This window comes from Pararge aegeria, chromosome 27 (assembly GCF_905163445.1).
Source record: "Pararge aegeria chromosome 27, ilParAegt1.1, whole genome shotgun sequence".
Taxonomy (NCBI): Eukaryota; Metazoa; Arthropoda; class Insecta; order Lepidoptera; family Nymphalidae; genus Pararge; species Pararge aegeria.
The window spans coordinates 3400170-3421573 of NC_053206.1; the positions used below are offsets into that span (position 1 = coordinate 3400170).

The following is a 21404-nucleotide window of genomic DNA, read 5'->3' on the forward strand; positions in this document are numbered from 1 at the left end:
TTTGTACTGTAACGAAAAACGTGTTCTAAATATAAAAATACTACACAACTTGAACGTAGTTTTCATGCCACCTAGAACTAACTTGACGATGTAGAATTCAGGTGTCGGTGTGCGCGCGCATCGTAAAAATTTACTCTAATCATTTTTCTCGATCGCGCCAAAAGAAGTATCACTTCAGAAACTTTTCCAAAATTTTATCTTTCGCCTCATTCTACGTTTGTAGAAACGATAGTTACAATAGAAAATAACGTATTTAAAACATTGTAGGTTTTATTATAACTAGATAGTTAAATAAAGTTTATTTAAATATCAAAAACAAAAAATTTTTTTACATAATTCAAGAAATCGACATGATGAACATAATAAAATTTGGAATACTAAAAGACTCATTATCGGACAACCAAGTTTCACACAACATTAAAATTTGAGATTTTTGTACAATTGAATCAATTAAATCACCGGAATGAGCCCGCAGACTTTGACAATTGAAAGTGTACACTGTCAAATCTTTTTTTGAAAAACTGAAATGTCAACTATAGCTAACTTCAGGGTGCGGTTTTTTGTGACGGTGTGCGCGCGACATAAAAAGTTAACTGGCGTACGATGCATTCCCCTCTCACTCGGCTTCGCAACTACCTTCATCCTGTTAAAATCGTGTAACCATGTGCGCGCGCATTTCGTTAAATCGTATAATTTCACTCCCATGAGATTTTTCTAACGCCGCTAAAGAATTATAACTTCAATGATTCCGTAATAATCAATGAATCAATTAAAAATACTTTATTGCACACAAGAACAAATGTACAAGTAATTCAAATTTGTGTAACAAAGGCGGCCTTATCACTATTGTTCCGATAGTCGTTTCAGTCAATGGTCTTCTCGCGAAAAGCTTAGACCGACATCTTAAGAAGCTTTCGCTTGGTTGTTGGATCAAGGGTCGGATACAGAAGGCAGTAGTCCTTGAAACGACGCGTATTGTGAGGAGGTTTCTCACTCTGGAGCCCTGACCGCCGCGCCGGTTGCTTGGGCATTCAAAAGTGGATATTTTTGTTATATATTTTAACAATGTTAAATCGTATATTGATTGTATACAATTTAAAATTGTTAAAATATTAAAAAAACATTGTGTGTTTATCTGTATGTTATAAGTATCTATGCAGATTATTCATAAAAAAGCGGTGATAGACTAGTGTGCAAGGCATCGCTGTCCTTTCGAGGAGAGTTCGAGTCCCGGCACGAACCACGGACTTTTCGGAGTTATGTGCGTTTTTCATTTAAGCAATTTAATTATCATTTGCCTTAAACGGAAAACATCGTGAGGAAACCTGCATGCTTGAGAGTTCTACATAATGTTCTCAAAGGTGTGTGGAGTCCACCAATCCGCACTGGGCCAGCGTGGTGGACAACGGCCATTACCCCTTCTCATTGTGGGAGGAGATTCGTGCCCCGTGGTGGGCCGGTAATGGGTCGATATGATAATGATGACATTGCAGTCAAGGGCTAACTTGTAGTGGAATAATAAAAAATAAAAAATACGGAAAGGAGTTTTGGTAAAAAAAAATGTAATCAATTAAAATAAGCAACTTAACCGGCGAAGTTAATACCAACAATGAAAACATTTTGTCGACTGTCCGTCCGGCGGTCTTTTATCACCATCATAATGGTGTGGGGCTTAGGATCCTAAGACCTTTCACAGCTAAAAGGATTATGGTTTTTGACGATCACTGTATAGTCAACAGTTTGGTACGAGGTGCGTTGTCAACTATTAATTTATATCGCTTTTGTCTCATAATGCGGGTAGATTGTTTCGGGACTTCTGTTTCGGTTTTACTGCCCCGTTCGGTTAGACCGCTCAAAAGTGCTTATTGCCCCACATGTGGGGTATTTGACGATATTTATACACGTTGTGTTGTAATGTGTACGGAATGATAAACTTAGAATAAGTTTACCAGATAGTTATTGAAGTTTTCAAGGGCAACAAACAGTTCTATCCTTCCTAATATTATAAATGTGAATGTAAGTTTGTTTGTTACGCTTTCACGCGAAAACTACTTAACAGATAATCATGAAACTTTAGACACGTATTCTTGGAGGTATCAGAAGAAACATAGGATACTTTTAAAAAAATATATATTATTTACGAAAGATAAAAAAATGTTTGTCAAAAATCTCGTCTGACTATAGATGTAGACTATGTAGCAGTACGCTGCATACCGAAATTTACGCGGGCGAAGCCGCAGGGCATATCTAGTTACACATAAAAGTAATGCCGTATTTTTATATCACATAAACCAATGCAGTTATCACAACTTGGTTAATTTAATTAGCTTTTTAGCGTTTCCTCTTAGATCAGAATAAAAAAACCGATTTATAAATTAGTTAGAACATATTTTAGATTAATAGAATAAATATCTGTATATAACTAACAGAGCGACATAGTCACATTATTTGACGAAGCTCTTTAAATGAAGAGAAAACAAACAAAAAAAAAAATATCAAATATACTACGGCAATACTCACATCGCCATCTAACCCCAAAGTAAGCGCAGCTTGTGTTAGGGGTACTAAGATGACCGATGAATATTTTTATGCCTTTTATACACCTTTGCCTTTTATATCTCTACAAGCGTAGAGATATAAAAGGCAATAGATAGTAGTAGACTTTGCTTTATTTTATTTAAACAATAAACGTACATCATTATATTTTTAATTTAAGTTTCATAATATATTAAATCATTTATTTCTCTCCGTATTCATTCTCTTCTATTCTCTTCTCGAGCGGGTGAAGATCATTATCTACACCCATGTACACCAGTTTGACAGTTCAAAAATAGGAGTGCTCCGATCGCCACCAAACTTTACTGGATTATTAGCCAGGTCAATCCAAAGATTCCCTAAAAGTTTCATTGAAATCGGTCCAGCCGTTTCGGAGCCTATACGGAACATACCCACACACTTTCTCTTTTATACATATAGATAAATATAAAAGGCAAAGGTGACTGACTGACTGACTGACTGATCTATCAACTCACAGCTCTAACCACTTGACGGATCGGGCTGACATTTTGCACACAAATAGTTATTACAACGTAGGCATCCACTTAGAAAGGATTTTTGAAAATTTTAGCCCTCAGACGGTTAAATGGGGGATGAAAGTCCTTCATTTATCAATTTAGTTTTCAAGCTACGAGTACATCCATGAAACTTCTATTTTAGGTTTTCGATTAAAGATAAAGAAATACGTGATTCACAAATTTTAAAACTTCCAACTCCCAATGCATCAAATAGGGGATGAAAATGTATATGAATGTTTCTGATTTTTTAAAGTAATTCACGTTCATATTTTTATATTTGCAGCAAGGAGTTATTGTAAACCTTTGTAGTAAAAATTTACCGAATTAAAAATTTAACTTAACGCGAGCGAAGCCGAGGGAAAAGCTAGTTGCTATATAAAATATTTCAATTTCTGGACTGGCCCGGGTATCGAACCTAGTTCCTCATGATCCAGAATCAAACGTGCTGACCACTAGACCTCAAAAACGTATCAGTCAAAACCACAATCAGTACGACTAAATCTTTTGATAAAATTTTAACGATAATGCGTAGAAACGTCAAGTTTAAGAGTGAAAAAAAGTGTGACGTTAACAAAAAAAATCGGTCAACCGCAGTGGCAATTGTGGATGGCACAATACCGGAATTTGTGTTAATCCTTTCATTGTTACGTTTTTTTTTGCTAACAGTACTCTTAAGTGACATTTTTGAAGGATTTATTACTTCGCTACTTGTTAATTAGGAGTGGCGACATCCAAGTATGTAAGAATTTTTTTTTGTTTTCAAATGTCTTTAGACTTCCTTAAAAGATGTTAGGAATGTCACTATATAATGTTACGGTGGTTTTTGTGTTAAAGTGGGTAAATAATTAAACTTTTGATAACTATAAATTCATATTTGCGACGGCCGATTGGTGTGATTTTTTTAAGATTGGTTTTTTTAAGTCGACTTATTCGCGGACGAAGTCGCGCGGGTCCGCTAGTAACATCTAAAAATATAAAAGAAAGTTGTGTTAGTTACACCATTTATAACTCAAGAACGGCTGGACCATTTTTTTTATTCCTCTCAGACCGGAATAGGATAATAGGTATTTAAATGTAACATTCATCAAAAAAATAAAATGATCCGCGGTACGAAGTTCGCCGGGACAGCTAGAAATATATAAAAGAAAGGCATAAACGACATAAAAAAGCTTGCCTATTGAGACCGGGAGGTATCTTTGCATCGTTCGAGTCCATACAGGACTGAACTGTATCGATGATGCCGTCGTATTTATATCGTAATTATCCACCAGCTCAATGTCATGAACATTGGTTGTTAATCAAATATAATTTTTATTGTTTCTTGAAAACAATTTATAAATGAAATAATAATTTATTTAAATATCTGGCAAATATATATATATATATTTTTCGCCATCGCAATCTAGCCCCAAAGAAAGCGTAGCTTGTGTTATGGGTACTAAGATGACTGATGAATATTATTATGAATAATATACATAAATACGTAGAATAAACATATAAACATATAAACACCCAGACACTGAAAAACATTAATGTGTTCCAGTAGTAGGAATCGAACCCACGGCCTCGGGCTCAGAAAGCAGGGTCGCTGCAAACTGCGCCAATCGGCCGTTAAAATTTGCTATGCTCCGCGGAAAGCAGGAGAATCTGTACAGAGTAATTTATAATGTCTTCAATCTTTTAACTCCGCAAGATCTGCCTGGTGTAGAGTATAAAGATTGAAATATTAGATACAAGCAGGCGTCTGGAAATCCATAATATATTATGGAAATTAAGTTTAATTTGCTATACTCCGCGAACAGCAGGAGAATGTGTATGGTGTAATTTATAATTTCTTCAATCCGTATACTCCACACCAAACAGATCCTCGGCAATGTACCCTCTACGCCATTTCGCTCCGAAACCGGAGAACAATGAATGATTATTCATTGTTAATTCAATATCTCCTGAGGATGCTTCAGTTTTGGAGCGAAACGTGCGTAGAGGGTACATTGTCGAAGATCTGTTTGTTGTGGAGTATAAGGAGTAGTGATTTTCATAATATATAAAGATTGAAGAAATTAAAAATTACACCGGCATTTCGCGGGGTATAGCATATTGACCTTAAATTACATAGTAGGTATATCATTGAATTCCGCAAAGTAACGCCTGCCTCTATCCGATATCTAGCCACTAAGTAATAAGCATAATTTTCATAAGATACGATTCAGTTTTAACGAAACAAGAAAAGAACAGACACTAAAATAATGTCCGCGTGTACATAGGTACCTATACATTAAGTGACTGCGTGACTAATTTTTCCTTATTTATAAACCTATTTCATTCTCGCCGATTGGTCGAGCGTGAAGGACACACCGATATGGCGATTCTCTTTTTTTTTTTTTTTTCTTTTTTTGTATTTTTTTTCCGGCCCCGGACGGAGGGATAATCGATTTAATTTGATATGTTTTTTGTTCGTTATGTACCCATTTAGATGGAAAATCATTTAGGTGTAGGTATTTATTTAATACATAAGTAGTTATATTCGGTGTTGCCGCTTTGTTATTCTACTACTCGCGGGTATTTGTGGTTTTTAATGTTAAATTATTAAATGGTGTACAAAATATTCGCAATATCCGTGTGTGGGCCGAGTTCGAATCCCGGCACGCAACTATAACTTTTCTGAGTTATGTGCGTTTTAAATAAATAAAATATCACTTGCTTCAACTTACTTGCTTCAACAGCTTGCAAAACCTGCATGCCTGAGAGTTCTACATAATGTTCTCAAAGGTGTGCGGATTCCACCAAACCGCACTGGGCCAGCGTGGTGGACTCAACCCCTTCTCCTTGTGGGAGGAGACCCGTGCTCTGTAGTGGGCCGGTAATGGGTTGATATGATGGTGATTGTCACCCTAGCGACAAAGACGTGCCGCTAAGTAAAATCGCTTCATTCCGCGTACCGTAACAATGTCGCGTAGAAACCGATTAGGGGTCTGGATTTAATATAACTGCTATACCCTTAACAGGTTGGCCCGCTACCTTCTTATACCGCATCATCACTTACTTGCAGGTCAGATAGCAGTCAAGGGCTAACTTGTAGTGGAATAAAAAAAACTAAATTGAAGTACCTACTCGTCTTTTTATTACTGTTTCTTTTAACTTCTATAATTACACCTTATTCGTGTTCCTATTTCTGACACGCACTTAAGATATAAAACAACATAGGTAGATATAGTATTACGTGGGTAAAAAAAAAAATGTAGGTATTATTTCTAATTAAAGATCACTGATCTATAGACTCCAAGGTTACGTCTCACTGAATGCTATAAAAACTTAAATAACGCAAAAGAAAAACACAAATGTATTTTTTTTTAATTCCATAAAATATATAGATATATTTTTTTTGTAATTCACACATCGTCACCAATCCCCCAAAGTAAGCGTAGCTTGTGTTATGAGTACTAAGATAACTGATGAATAATTACATGAATAATATACATAAATACATATATATAAACACCCGGACACTGAAAAACATACATGTTCCTCACACAAACATTTTTCAGTGGGAATCGAACAGACGGCCTTGAACTCAGAGAGCAGGGTCAATATTATATTTATATATTTGTGTAATGTTTATATCTTATTTATTGCATAACCTCTGCAACTAAATCGATCTAAACTAAGGACAGTTGTAGGTATGATAACAGGGCACTGCCCACTAAACAAACACCTTTCCATTTTAGGTATAACTGACAGCACTCTCTGCAGAGCATGCATGGAGACGGAGGAAACACCGATACACGTAATGCTCCAATGCAACAGAGTAGCAGAACAACGCGCAGCACACCTTGGCTCCTCAGCAACACTCCATGAAGCACTCGGCGACCTGGGCGGCCTGCTAAGCTTATGGAACGAGCTCGGCTGGCTGGAGTGATCCAGCGGGGAGCCGCATCAGTGGCCATACGTACAACGGACGGTCCCAGACCAACCAAGTGCGGAAAAGGCCCAGGAACAGAAGAAGAAGAAGAACCTCTCTTTTTTCTACTTTTTTACCGTTAACGCCTTTGGTTGCATGGAATAAATCGCTATGTAGCGATAAGGACACCAAATTGTACTCTCTTGCTCCAGGACGCGTTTGGAACCCTCGTAGCTTTAGTTATAAGTTTACGAATATGGTTATCGCCATCATCTCACTACCGTGTAATTCTCATGTAATGTACGCATCGAAAGTGCCACCTATGGGCCTACTCGAATAAAGATATTTATGACTTTGACTTTAACCATCTAGCCCCAAAATAAGCGTAGCTGGTGTTATGGGAACATTCAGGTTCATCACACAAACATTCTTCCAGTTGTGGGAATGGAACCCACAGCCAGGACCCAGAAAGCAAGGTCGCTGCCCACGGCGCCAATCGGCTGTCGAAATGACGATAAGCTCGTCATTTCGACAGCCGATTGGCCCGAAGATACATGAAAAGAAACAACTAAAATGTTAACCCCATCCCTTTTGATTAAAAAAACACCCTAGCTATAAACTTGTATGATGTAAAGTTATACACTCCTAAATCACGAACTAAAGAGAAATACTTCGTATATATATATATACCTATATAAACTTTGGTATGGATCTATAGATCAATGATCTATAGATCGTATCGACTTCACTTTCGAGCAGTCATTGCCAAGGCTACGAACTGTTCGCGCCGCCGGTTCGATCGCGTAAGGTAATGACGTTTGTTACGCACCGTAACTTCTTTCTAGATACTATTCACTCAATAAATAGCCTATACACCCTCCTCCACCCATATCGATGATGGGACGTTCCATTTTGTGCACGCACACACATAACCACATACGCGCGCACATACACACACACACACACACACACACACGCGACGCACACACGCACACACACACACACACACACGCGCGCGCGCGCGTTTTAGGCAGCATGGTATTATGAAAATAAAGCTTAATTTGCTATACTCCGCGAACAGCAGGAGAATCTTTATAGTGTAACTAGCTGTTGCCCGCGACTTTGTCTGCGTTTGATTTTGTTTTTTGATGTGGCGTTCAATTTAGTTGTAGTTAAAAAAAAAATTAAAGTATTCAGTATCGCGAAGCCTTAAATGAGGGGTTTGCTGCCGTCCGCTGAGGAGTCCTGACCTCTATCTCCAACCATATTCAGATCTACAAAAAGTTTGGGCAAAATTAAACACATATTATAACCTCTATAGTGCAAAAATAATTATTTAAATCGGTTATAATTTGTCGTCATGGTGTGAGTTCTTCAAACATTTTCATCCCCTCTCCCAAAGGAACCGAGCTTAATGTCGGGATAAAAAGTATCCTATATTACTTCTAACACTTCCAATAATATGTGTACAAAGTTTCTTGAGGATCGGTTATGTAGTTTTTGCGTGAAAGCGTAACAAACAAACTTACATTGACATTTATAATATTAAGTAGGGATAGGTATTTATAACTTGTTCAATGCGTATACTCCACACCAAACAGATCCTCAATAGTCAATAAATCGTTAATTAAAAAAAAAAATAGGTTCAGTATAGTTCCGAAAAAGGATTGATGTTAAGGTCCCCAGGTGCTGGAATGGCAGCCCCGAACTGGTAAGCGCAGCGTTGGTCGACCCCCAACGAGGTGGACAGACGACATTAAGCGCGTCGCAGGTAGCCGCTGGATGCAAGCGGCACAGAACCGTGGAATTTGGAACTCCCTACGTTTGATTATTATATTCCACATTTACTTTATGTCCCGATAACATTCATATGTGAGCCAATTCGTCATAATGTGCACTCTTGCATTGAATTTGTTGGCAGGCCAAGCCACCGGATTTTTTTTTTTTTTTTGATATAATATTCATAGCCATTTTCACACACATACGTACGTACATTCTTTTGATCATATTGCTGTAAGGTTAAGAAACTCTGAGATACATTAAAATATTGAACAGCTTTTGTACTACGATAAAAGTATTAACAATATACAATCTTAAAGAGAATCTTATATCTAAGTAGCTTGTCATATGAATGAGGACGCAAACTCCACAAGCATTTTTTTTTTTTTTTATACAGAGAAAATGCCTGACGCATAATACTCCGTTGGGGGAAACGGTGTAGTTATGTGGGACTTGCACCCACTAAAAACTCTGTGTGTCCCTCGATAGCCCTATAAGTGAGAGCACGGGGTTCACTTGCGCATTCACCGCACAAAACTCCACAAGCATGTCTCACCAATTAAAAAAAATATTAGCAAACTTGGTGAAATACAAGGGCCTTCTTGACATGAAGCTTTTGCTTCTACTTTTTTCCAGCCTATGTACACCCTGATAGGCAATCTTTTTAAAAAAAATAGAAAACCGTTTAAAACTAAAATCAAAGTCTCGTTTTATTTTCAACTATAACAATAAAGCGTACTTTCCAAGTTGTTGTACAAGTACCACAATGTTGGTAATTAGTAAATCTATAACTTTAAAACTGATGAAGCGAAGCGATCATCGGTCTGAGGGCGTTTCAAGTGAGGTCGAATCTCTGCTCAGGCGACGATTGGTGTGGCGGAGTTTCGGATTACGGATGATTAGTCCGCACCTATTCCAGGCCGTGGTTAGAGCCCTAATCTGGATGACGTCATAAGTTGGGAACCTCGACTACGCCGGCGAAGACGCTTTGCAGAAGTTGGTTTTGTGTCCTGATAGATTCCATTGTCAGTAGTAATCTGAGCGTCACGGTCGTGAAGGATAGAAGGGTCGTGTACAATTATTCATTGTTAAGTCTGAGGATGCTCCGGTTTCGGAGCGAAACGTGCGTAGAGGGTGCATTGCCGAAGAACTGTTTGGTGTGGAGTATAAGGATTGAAGATATTAAAAATTACACCATAAAGATTCTCCTGCTTTTCGCGGAGTATAGAAAAAAAAGCTTTGTTTTCATAACTGTCGGCCGATTGGCGCAGTGGGCTACAACTGGACAATGTTTGTGTGATGAACATGAATGTTTTTCAGTGTCTGGGTGTTTATCTATATATAATAAATAACACAAGATATGCTTATTTTTTGGGGCTAGATGGCGATGTGTGTATTGTCGTAGTATATTTATTTATTTATTATAATATATCGTTAAGGATATGTTTAGGCCTCCTCTTGTTGAGAGTGGCGCAACTATGAGGGGGGTGGGATGTAAGTCCAGAACAAAATATAAGACTCAGTAGATCCTTGAAACCTTCATTATGTACCACTAAATCATAAATGTATAGAACAAAAAACATTAGGTAAATTCATACGGAATGGTACCTGTAGGTGAATTAAAAAAAAACCTTTCAAATTACTAAATATCCTTTTAGAAAAATTAAAAAAAATAAAATATAACAACCAATAGCATTCGGAAATCTCAGATGGCCACAATAATTTGGTATCCCACGGCGGCATCTCAAAGTGAGTGGGCGAGACAAAAGATATACCTTTCTTGGTCTGGCTGGTAATCATTTATTAGAGCACAAAAAGTTGAGGGTGACCACGCTTTTTGCTAGTCTTTACGGATAGTCCTGTTTAGTGAAATTTTTAAACAACTATTTAGCTATGGGCTTTCCTTGGTACGGTTCTAACGACCATTGGTTCTGAGCTATTTTCTCCGCCCATTGCCACTTTTGTGTTTACACTTGAGCTATATCTGTCTATTGTAGCTCTTGTTCTACTACAGATCTCCTCAGAGCGTTAACGCAAATGTTTTGCTGTTTACATCATCAACTTGTTTTCGATTTTCTGACGCCGAAACTCTGTTGTTTTCAAAAATATCATTCAAATTGATAAATGAAAAGAAATGGAAAATTTACGGATTTTTTTTTTTTTTCACCGTTCACCGATTCATTAGGAAGGCTTATGCGTAAAGGTTTGCTGTTGATTGGCTGAAATATGTTGCGTATTTATTTATTTATTTATACACTTTATTTGTACACCACAAATAGTAAAAAAGAACAATGGACACAACAAAAATAAACTTAAAAAGTAGGATGCAAAGGGTGGCCTTATCGCTTAGTAGCGATCTCTTCCAGGCAACCTTAGGATAAATAAATAAATAAATAAATAAATAAATATATTACAACAATACACACATCGCCATCTAGCGCCAAATTAAGCATAGCTTGTGTTATGGCTACTAAGATGACTGATGAATAATTATATGAATAATATACATAAATACTTATAATATATAGATAAACACCCAGGCACTGAAAAATATTTATGTTCATCACAGAAACATTGTCCAGTTGTGGGAATCGAACCCACGGCCTTGGCTCAGAAAGCAGGGTCGCTGCCCACTGCGCCAATCGGCCGTGGTACGATAGGATTCATTCTATTTGTTTTACATCAAATAGAATGAATCCTTCTAGAATGATAGTCTTCCTACCGACACCACACGCAAGAGAGATGGAAAACTCATCGATCGCCGCTCGAGTGAAAGAGACAGCGATATTCTATATCAAGATGGCGGCGTTTTAAGGGAAATTAAAGTCAATTGTCTCACCAATTGAAACAGACGGCGTGTATTTTATATTAATAGGAATAGGTCTACGTCTAGAGACATTGTATTTCCAAGAATATATTAATACCAGTTAAGAGAGCCAGTAACATTTAGCTTTTCAATTCAAACTTAAAAGACTTACACTATAAGAACTTTTGAAACGTCAAGCCTGTCTGTTTGTAGTGACTCTACCACCGGTTGGGAAGGCAGATTCTACCGAGGGGAAGCCAGCAAGAAACTCAACAGTAGCTCTTTTTCAACATCGGCAAATTACAATTGTTCAGACCGCTCTTGATGATGCTCTGGGGCCCAAGTCTGCTATTGTTTCATTGGTCGATCAATAGAAAAAGAATAAACGAAAAAAAGGGGAAAAGGTTAATTTAATTATTTTTGACGCATTTGTGCTATGATAATTAAGCTTAATTTGCTATACTCCGCGTAAAGCAGGAAAATCTGCATTTTGTAATTTATAATTTCTTCAATCCTTATACTCCACACCAAACAGATCTTCGGCAATGTACCCTCTACGCACGTTTCGCTCCGAAAACGGAGCATCCTCAGGAGATGTGTGATGACGGCCGAGTGGCGCAGTGGGCAGCGACACTGCTTTCTGAGTCCGAGGTCGTGGGTTCGATTCCCACAACTGGAAAATGTTTGTGTGATGAACATGAATGTTTTTCAGTGTCTGGGTGTCTATCTGTATATTATAAGTATTTATGTGTATTATATTCATAAAAAAAATATCCATCAGCTATCTTAGTACCCATAACACAAGCTACGCTTACTTTGGGGCTAGATGGCGATGTGTGTATTGTTATAGTATATGTATATTTATACAATTTATTTATTTAATCAAATAATCTAAGAAGTTTGTTTGCAGAATATACATCAGTAGTCGAGTTTTTTGTCACAGATCTCGTCGGGATAAGTACCTACAACCGCCATGTTTATTTCAGCAGCAAAGCAGCATAGTTGCAATGAAGTTTTATGGTCTGAAGGGAGTGGTTACCGGCGTGATTAAAGGTATATGAGGCCTAACACCTACGCCTCAGCTTGATGGAAACAGGGCGGCATATCCCGGAGCCTGCTTCTCTAATCCAATAGTATATCATTGAAAGCTAAACTTCCGCAAAGTAAAGCCTGTTTCTATCCAATATTTAGCAACTAAGTATTCATTGTAAAGGCAACATCTCCTGAGGATGCTCCGATGTCGGAGCGATACGTGCGTGGGGGGTACATTGCCGAGGTACTGTTTGGTGTGGAGTATACGGATTGAAGAAATTATAAATTACACCATACAGATTCTCCTGCTGTTCGCGGAGTATAGCAAATTAAGCTTAATTTTCATAATACATCATGGATTTCAGCAAAGTAACGCGTGCTTCTATCCAATATTATTACTTTAAAAATAAAATCCTCTCTCTTACCAGACCAGTGCCCAGCATGGGGATAGTAATAAGCTGATGATGACGATAATGACAAATCGTTAGTTATTCAGTATCGGACTTTCAACAAAGTTTTTTATTTATTTATTTATTGACATGTATTGCAAGTTATTGTATGTATATTTGTATATAAATACGTATGTATGTGTAAAGGTAAAAATAAAATTTTGTTAATATGAAATTCAGTGCGAGATTCTTTGTATAAATTAATGTTTTAAATATAATTCTTTGTATAAATAAATGTTTTAAATTGTTACTATTATTTCATCCTTCTTCCTACTATACGAATGAATATTCACATTAAAATTATTTTACCACTCAAAGTCGTTGTCACGTAAAACTTTCGCCCGTTTACCGACTTTACAGGCAACCAATTTTTTATTTATTTATATTATTATTCTAACACTATCATTACAGAATACTTAAACCTAATGCGATAGTGTAGCTTTTTTTTTTTTTTTACATAATCTTAACATTATAATATTACCTATTCGGGTAACAAATAACCCACATTGCGATCCTCGTCAATTCACTCAGAGCGCAACAATACAAATCACATTGCTCTGATATGACATTGAGGGTGCGGAGGGCGCGCGTCATTGGTGCCTCTTTTATAAAGTTCTATAGTATATATAAGTTTATTTTTTAAGTTCTGTTATTTCAACCTGAAGTCGACCTGTATTGAAAAAAAAATACCATTTTTCGAATGCACGATAGCGTTTTAAAGAGTGTAAACAATCGGAGCGTATGCCCACGTCCTCAAAACGACCCAAAAACGACCCACAAGTGTCGGGCACCCACCATTGTTGTTCCGGAAAGAGGGCCCGAAATAATGATACAAAAATTTTTCTACAACGCCCACACAAAAATCGTATGCAACACAAAAGAATATATTACTTATTGTCTTCTGTTTAAGGTATGAAATGGTACAAAAAAAAAATTTAAGCTACCTTGATAATTTGGTTCGAAGAGTGTACCTCTTGTGTCCTAAGAGTTCATTTCGGGTTACTTAGATGGAATTCGATTTTTAAACAGACGTTTTACGACAATGAACGCATTGCCGGACAGGGCGGAGGTCTCAGAATGAGAAGGGTTCAGGCCGAAGAACACCACGCTACGGATTGAAGTAAGACCGCGGTTTACGCTAGGCTGTCACTGCTTCTTTATAATTTTCTATTGTCATACAAAAGACATCAACGCGCACTAGCCATATTTATAGCTTGCGGTTTATTCGTTTACCTGGGGTGTATATATTCATTATGAAACTTCAATGCATTACCGGCCTACAGAGCACGGGTCTCCTGCCACAATGAGAGGGGGGAAGGGGGGGAAGGGGGGGTTGTTAGTAGAAGCGGCGATAGCGCATTGGGTAGCTCGACCTCACTTTCGGGTGGCCGAGTTCGAATCCCAGCCCGCATCTCCAACTTTTCTAAGTTATGTGCGTTTTAAGTAACTCAAAAATCACTTGTTTCCACGGCGGAGGAAGACATCGTGAGGAAACCTGCATGCCTGAGAGTTCTACATAACGTTCTCAAAGTTATGTGTAGTTCACCGATCCGCACCAGGCCAGGGTCGTGGCCTTCGGCCGTAAACCCTTCTCATTATCGGGGGAGACCCGTGCCCTGTAGTGGGCCGGAAATGAGTCAATACTTTTTTTTTTTTTTATGACATAAATTAATACTGAATTTGAAGTCGTAGAACATAAGTTGTTTGTTTTAATACTAGGAACTATAAGACCGAGAGCTGTCATGTATTTTTTATATAATAACCCTATATTTATCTTAGCTAGTTATATGCGCATACACAAACAGCCAGAACAAAAATCTTTCTTGGGTATTAAAAAAAAAAAAAAAAAAGATCATAAAGCTATTTCGATGCGGCTTTATAAGATTTATCGATACACTTTCTATAACTGCCAGCTACTGGTACATGTCCCTAGGGTCCAGAAACACGCATAGGTATAAAATATTTTGACATTTCATATCTCACTTTGATGGATCACTGTCAAATGACATTTATACAATTGGCTTTTTGATTCGATACGCGCCGTACTACCTACGCTTTAGATTTTGACTGATTGTAGTTTAAGTGCTGGAAGCTTTTAAAGAAGATAATTCCAAATTCAAATTAGGAAAATGTGTGATTTTTATTTGTTTTTCGTACTGTGAAGATGAGTGAATCTAAAGAAGAAGGATCTACAAAAAAGGGTAAAAATGCAACGCAAGCCGCGAAAAATATTTGCAGTGTTTATGGGCCTAGTGGCAGCGTCTGTGAGAGTAGCACAAATTTGGTTTAAGCGTTTTCAATCCGGAAATTTTGATGTCAAAGATGCACTCCGCTCTGGTCGCCCTATTACGGAAAAAATGGATACCATTGGCAGTGGAGCAAGATCGGCATATCAGTGGTTACAACGTAGCTGAAGAACTGGGAATTGACAACTAAACAGTTTTGACGCATTTGAAAAAAACTGGGTACACAACAAAGCTGGATATATGGGTACCTCACGAGCTCACTGAAAGAAACCTAACGAACCGTGTATCATTTGTGATTCTTTATTACGACGTAATGAAACCGAACCATTTTTGAAGAAGCTGTTAACTGGTGATGAGAAGTGGATCATGTAGGGACGACAAGAACGTGCAAAAAAGGTTGTGGTCAAACGCCGGTCACGCTTCAGACTGTGGCGAAACCCGGGTTAACTCGCAACAAGGTGATGCTGTGTGTATGGTGGGATTGGAAGGGCATTATTCATACCACCAGGCAGGATCATCGATTCTGAACTCTACTGCGAACAACTGATGAGATTAAAGCAACAAGTTGAGAGAAAGCGGCCGGAATTATCAACAGAAGGGGTGTGGTTTTTCATCACGATAACGCTAGACCTCACACATCTTTAGCCACTCAGCGAAAATTAAGAGAGTTTTGCTGGGAGGTGTTAATGCATCCGCCGTATAGTCCTGACCTTGCACCTTCAGATTTCCACCTGTTTCGGTCTCTGCAGAATTCTCTAGACAGTGTCAGGTTAATATCACGAGAGGACTGCCAAAACTACTTGTCGCGGTTTTTCTGATCAGAAGCCCCATAATTTCTATAGCAATGGGATTATGTCCCTACCAACTACCAAAATGGCAAAAAGTTATCGAACTAAATAATACCTACATACTCTTGTTAAATGTAAATGAACTATATCAAAAAATGTTTTGAATTTTCTTAAGAAATGCGAAGAAACTTTTCCCCCAATCTTACATATTACAGAAGACACCGAGGTAAACTACAATATCATTTAGGCTTACGGCTTAACTTCTTAAGGTAAAACATGTATATTAGAGACAATAATACTTCCTGATTTTATAATTTCTGAATTTTTTGTGGTCTAGTGGGAATTACAGGCAGAGGCGTGCCACTAAGCGATTTAGCGTTCCGGTACGAGTTCGTTATATAAACAGTTTAGGGCGTATGAGTATAATATACCTGCCATATATTACCTAACAGGTGAACCCTCTACCTTCATCACACACCAGGTGAGATCATTCAAGGGCTAGTTGGTAGTGGAATTAAAAAAAATACTCTCAAACAAGGTCTGGTCTGGTAGAAGACTTCGGCCGTGGCTAGTTGCCACCTTACCGACAAAGACGTGCGCCATAGAATAAGTGTTCCGGTACGAATTCGCTTATAAACAGATTACGGCGTGTTGGTTTTTTTTATAACCGCAATATACTCGCTAACACGTGAGCCCGCTACCTTTTTAGATTGCATCATAACATACGAGGTGAGATTGCATTCAGGGGCTAACTTGTAGTGGAATTTAAAAAAAAAGAAAACAAAATAACTCACCTAAAACAAAAGCCAAACACTATCACATACAACACTCGCACTGAACAATATTAACTAAATAACACTGAAAAACTAAAGTTCATTACACACTTTAATCCTTTTAAGTCCTTTTAGAAAGGACCCGAGTATAAGTCCTTATAAAAAGGACCCACGTATAAGTCCTTTTTAATTACACCAACTAGTATATACGACTGCACCGGTGTTTGTTCTAGCACGCGTACGTAAAAACGACAGCATATATATTAATTGTAATAACATATATCCCTGTCCTTTTGTTCACATAAAACACAGCATTTTCCGTCCATACACCATAGAGTCACAAGGCAAAATGATGCATACCTTTTTGTCCCTTGAGACGCACACATATAAATTTTTCATTGTTGGATACAGCCTACGCGGGGAGGCGTGGCTTCGGGGCGAAGTAATAACGTATATGCATCTCCCTCTAACATATCATATATTGCTGCGAGCGAAAGGGATAGGATGTTAGGCGTGTTTAAGTGAGGTTTTTTGAGCAGGATATCTTGTAGGTTAGGTATAGGTATGTGTGAAAGGGTCTTTAAATTGGTTTATTATAGGAATTGGGGATTTGATTGGGGACCAATGTTGAGGATGTAATGGGGGTTTGTGGGTTTTTTCCTTTTTGCAGTGTTATTTCTTTTTAGTTAAGTGAAGATATATTGTAACTTTATATATTCAGATGTTATTATAAGACTTTTTTCAAAGACCTCTGGAATATTGCTTTTCGGTATTTTATTTAAGATATTATTCTTCATGCCTCCGTCAAATCTGTTTTTTAATGTTTTAAGACGTAAAAAAAAAGGTTTCCCCCCCCCCCGGGTGTTTTTGCTTTATAACCGACTTCAAAAAGAGGAGATTATCAATTTAGCACGCAAGTAAGTAATTTTATTAGGAACAATGGTAGCCCAGTAGTCAAAGTTCAATCAAATTAATTTAAATAATAAGTTAAAACATTTAAAGGGTTTTATTATCAAAGACTATATTTCTATAATCACAAATTTTTCCAAGGCACTGACACTGATACTTGAAAATTTGCTTATTTTTTTTTCAAACAAATTATTATCCAAAAATTTACTAACAAAGGGTAAACATATATGCGTGTGTGTGAGTAAAATACACGGTAGTGTGTTATGTTTTTTTATTGATTTAATGTATTCTATAAAAAAAAGTATTCTGCACTCCATCTCCATATAAAATATGTGTGAGAAATTTCATATTCTACCGTACGCGCAATTTTCGTTAAAAGGGTTACCTACCGTTCTTGCTGAACGTATTAATAGTTATATATAGATTGTTATATATATCAATAAATAAATAAAATTGATTTATTGATTTATTTTCCAAACTTGCAATGTTGCACGTTATATATATATATATTATATGTGAGATGGTGATAACAAAAAGAACACCCGGCTAAGTTTGTTGTGGGCTTCTTCTTAGACCAGGGCGCGATTGGAACCCTCGTAGCTTTAGTTTTAAGTTTACGATTGTAGTTATCGCCATCACTACTCACTGCTATGTAGACATTTTGTATATAATAACGCATCAAAAGTGCCATCTATGTGCCTATTTGAATAAAGAAATATTTGACTTTAGACTTTTGACTTTTTATACAATTCTACTATATATATTACGTATGTATGTATTATAATACATACCTGATTGTACAGAGTGATTTTCCCAAAAGGAAAAGGAAGGAAAATTTAAAAGTGTTTACAAGCTAGGGCGCGGGCAAAAATCTTTGAAATTTGGTATGCATGTCACCTATGCTATGGAAAAGTAAAAGATCGCTATAGAAATTACATGTACTTTCTATAGCGATCTCTCAAATAGTTCCCGTGGTAGGATTAAAAATTGTTAACGAACGAAGCCCTAGACCCAATTCTCAAGTCCACGCAGACAAAGAATCGCGGGCAGAATCTAGTAATATATATAATTTTTGGACTTGGACTATATTTGGACCACATTGTTGTGGGCTTCTTCTTAGACCAGGACGCGTTTGGAACCCTCGTAGCTTTAGTTTTAAGTTTACGAATGTGGTTATCGCCATCATCTCACTACCGTGTGGTTCTTATGTACGCATCATGAGTGCCATCTGTGGGCCTACTTGAATAAAGATATTTTTGACTTTGACTTTGACTTTATATCATATACATTATCCAAATCGCCAATAAACCTAATTGGCGTAATTAGCTTATAAACTTCAAGATGGCTACTTATGTTTACTCACGTTAAGTATATAGGTACGTGTTCGAATCCCATCACGCACCTTTTAACTTTTCTAATTTATGTGCGTTTTAAGCAGTCCAAATATCACTAGCCATGCTACAACGGTGAAGGAAAACATCGTGAGGAAACCTGCATACCTGAGAGTTCTCCATAATGTTCTCAAAGGTGTGTGGAGTCCACCAATACGCACTGGGCCAGCGTGGTGGACTACGGCCTATCCCCTTCTCATTGTGGGACTTGGCCCTGTAGTCATTGAGATAAATTTAAAGAATTTAAAGATTTTAAAATAATGACAGTGTATAGTCAGTACATATTTGAAAATTTAATGTACGTTCATAAAACATTTCTAAATTTAAGAAAAAATGTGACTGCAATAATTTAAACATTAGAAGTAAGAATAAACTTACAGTGCAATATTATACTAGGTTACATAAAATTCATAATTCGTTTAAAAGAAATTGCATACAATTCTACAATAAACTACCAATTGTCATCTTGGAGATGTCTCTTAAAAAGTTCAAAGTTTGTATTAAACGTAAGCTTATAGAAAAGTCCTATTATAGTATAAAGGACTACGTAAACGATAAAAAAGCTTGGGTGTAAATTATTGCTCTAACCAGGTTGCTCTTCTAATAATTTAAAATGACATTGTGAGATGGTGATAAAAAAAAAAACACCCGGCTAAGTTTGTTGTGGGCTTCTTCTTAGACCAGGACGCGTTTGGAACCCTCGTAGCTTTAGTTTTAAGTTTACGAATGTGGTTATCGCCATCATCTCACTACCGTGTGGTTCTTATGTACGCATCAAAAGTGCCACCTGTGGGCCTACTTGAATAAAGATATTTTTGACTTTGACTTTGACTTTGACTTTGACTTTGAGTCAGTGGCGTGCATAGAGGGCACAGGGTATTCAGATGATATAAAATGAAGAAAATCTCCAGTACCAACGAGTTATAAATAATTAAGGTAGGCTTTTTATAACTCGTACTGGAGATTTTCTTCATTTTTAACCGACAACAAAAAAGGAGGAGGTTCTCAATTCATTGGGTTTTTTTTTGTTATGTATGTTACCCGATTTCTCGAAGACGCCTGAACCGATTTGAAAAATCCTGTTCTTCTTTTCAAAAATCAACAACAATGTAATCCAAAGTAGCAAATTTTATCTGCTTTTTAGTTCCTGGGCGTATGTTGAAGGCGGGATTTTTTTTTAAATTTAATATTTTTTTTTATATCATCTGCATACCCTCTATGCCCGCTACGGTCTGTTGGCCGGTAACGCGTTGATATGATAAAGTACCTAGGTAACTAGTATTTTTTCATGTCCGCGGATCGCGTTGAAAAAAAAACAGAATGTTTTCCAGCGCCAGCATTGTGTTTAAACCGCTGATGAACGATGACTGGCGGCCATCTTGGAGTGTCACGGTGACTCGAAATGTCCGCGCGCACTTCCGCCCGGCGAAAGTGAACGAGTGTTTACACTTTACAGTACAATTTACAAGCCACTGGTTATTTCACTAGTATTGATAGTTCACAGCTAGCTCAGTGGGTAGGACATCGACTTCACTTTCGGGGGGGCGAGTTCGAATCCCAGCACGCACCTCTGACTTTTCTAAATTATTAATTTATGTGCGTTTTAAGCAATTCAAATATCACTTGCTTCAACGGTGGAGGAAACCTGCATGCCTGAGAGTTCTCCATAATGTTCTCAAAGGTGTGTTGAGTCCACCAATCCGCTCTGGGCCAGCGTGGTGGACTACGGCCTTAAACCCTTCTCATTGTGGGAGGAGACCCGTGCCCTGTAGTTGGCAAAATGTTTAGGATGGGCTCTAGTTTCCTACCACGGCGCACAAACGTACTACGGACTGTATGGGAGCTATGGTGATACGCTCGACCGTAACAATAGGAAGATCTTCCTCCGAGCGGGCATTCTTCGTGAAAACTTCGCTAGCGCGATGCAGGATTTTTGTAGTAGTTCTGTAATGTGGAGACCGCTACATATATTTTAACATCCAAAAATTCACGCAAACTGCCAAAGAAGTGGTACATTCGTAAAACACGCCCCTAATTGCAAATTCACGCTGTTTTCAAAAGTCGGTTAAGATGCATTCCCATACTGTTATATCACGATGACTCGGGTGTTGCTATTTGTAGAAAGTATATTTTATAACTTCTATTTAAAGAGCTATTTTTTTTTCCACGTGAAAGTCAAATCTAGCCAATTATTTTAAGTCTTAGTTAAATAAAAATGATTTTCGCAAAATAATATTAGACAGTATTAAGAGCTTTCAT

The 21404-nt window shown here is 37.5% G+C and overlaps 1 protein-coding gene across 6 annotated transcripts in view; it reads right to left on the reverse strand.

The window, feature by feature from the left end:
* The window catches only part of LOC120635643 (segmentation protein cap'n'collar-like), a 166072-nt gene that overhangs the window by 70488 nt on the left and 74180 nt on the right, over nt 1-21404 (reverse strand). The gene's annotated exons all lie outside the window — the stretch shown is intronic.